General features: G+C 40.0%; 1 pseudogene; it reads right to left on the bottom strand.

Moving 5' to 3' along the window:
• Positions 1-1,174, bottom strand: part of LOC104783773 — an 8,544-nt pseudogene extending 7,370 nt beyond the window's left edge.

The following is a 1,661-nucleotide window of genomic DNA, read 5'->3' on the forward strand; positions in this document are numbered from 1 at the left end:
ATATATATCTAAAGTAGGATTTTGCTTCTTACCGAGAGGTACAAATTATTTAGGTTTGGAGAATGCTGGAGCAGAAGTGGCAGTAGCTCTTTCCAAACTCGCTCACTGTTACCTAAAAACACTAACCCAAGGAGGTTCTTGAACACGGGTAGTCCACCTTTGCAGCATCTCAAAATCACCTGAACACACACACACACCCAAAGAATGTTATCCTGTTTTCTAACAAAAAGGTGATGAAAATGAGACCAAAATGAAACTGACCTCAGCAGCAGAACCTGTCAATTGAAGGACCTTGGACGTTGCTTACTGCATTCATGAGATCCGTCACATTCGGTTCAAATGACACCTCAAGATCGATATGTTCAACAAAATGAAGATCCAGTGTAGCTATGACAAGTGAATCCAAATTACAACGAAGGTACGTACGGCGAGCATAATCAGAGTAGATTAGGTTGACAAGATTTGGTGCATCAAGTGATACAAAGCTAAACCAATCAACTTCTTCATCGAATCTAGAGATGATAGAGAGTCTCTTGATGGTTTTGCAGGAAATGACTTGTGGCGTCCCTGGAAAATACTTGTGTTCTATGGTTAAGTCTTCAAGTGCAGGGCAACCAGCAAGAAGCAAATCAGAGAACTCTCTTCTATCAAACCAAACTGAATGAAGGAAGAGGATCTTAAGCACTGGAAGAAACGTATCAGGAGGAATGGTATCGATGCTAAGTCCTGTTCCCAATTTTAGCTTCACCATTGTTTTGTTGATGAATAACTTGGATGGCAAAAAAACTCCCATATCATCGGTTAAGAGTAGATGAAGCTCAACGGCACCATGTTCCAGGGCTTAATTTATCCAGCTATCAACATGATCCTTGCCATGTTTATCTCCACATTTAAGTGAGAACTTGTTGATAGGGACAACGCCTAGCAAATCCAATGTTCTATCCACAAAAGACCTGAAACTCTCTTGAATGTTGTCCATGTCCTGTTCACCCACTTCCAGGTGGACAAAGTCGGAGTCGTCAAAGTCGAGATTATCCCGGACAGCAAACAAAGTCCTCCACCTCTTGGCGAGAACTGAGGTTGACGCAGCTTCTTTCGTTGAAAAAAAGGACAAGATATGGGCCAAGAGTTCATTTGGAAGACTATTCAATGAAGCCATAGAGACAGAACCCATCCCCTAGTGGTACCTGAAACGTACATGACATTTGCGCTCTATCACCAATTAACACAAGGCAAGAACCAACAACATTCCACAAGTCTGTAAGTACAACACACTTTTAAGATTCCGACAACCAAGATAAAGTTCAAATAGAGAGAAAGGGTTTTAAGACAAAGTATATAAAGCTTTAACAATTTAAGGTTCTCGCTAAGAGACAAGAGACATGAAAATTATTTACAAAATTAAAAAGGTACTCAAGTAATAGACAAGAAGACTTACACGAACAACAACTTCTTCTCAATTTCCTATTTCTCAAGGGTCAGTTTGAGTGTGTTTTCTTCTGTGGTGTCGACTGGTCTTTAGGTTGTTTATGAGGTGGAGGATGGAGCTTATGAGTAACTGGATAGGTTAGCTTCACTAAACTAACCATCTATTGGTTATTGCTAGCTAAGAATCTGTACATGTAATTCCGCCACATGGGTAAATTTTTTTTTTTTCTGTT

This window comes from Camelina sativa, chromosome 4, assembly GCF_000633955.1.
Source record: "Camelina sativa cultivar DH55 chromosome 4, Cs, whole genome shotgun sequence".
In the NCBI taxonomy this organism is placed as follows: Eukaryota; Viridiplantae; Streptophyta; class Magnoliopsida; order Brassicales; family Brassicaceae; genus Camelina; species Camelina sativa.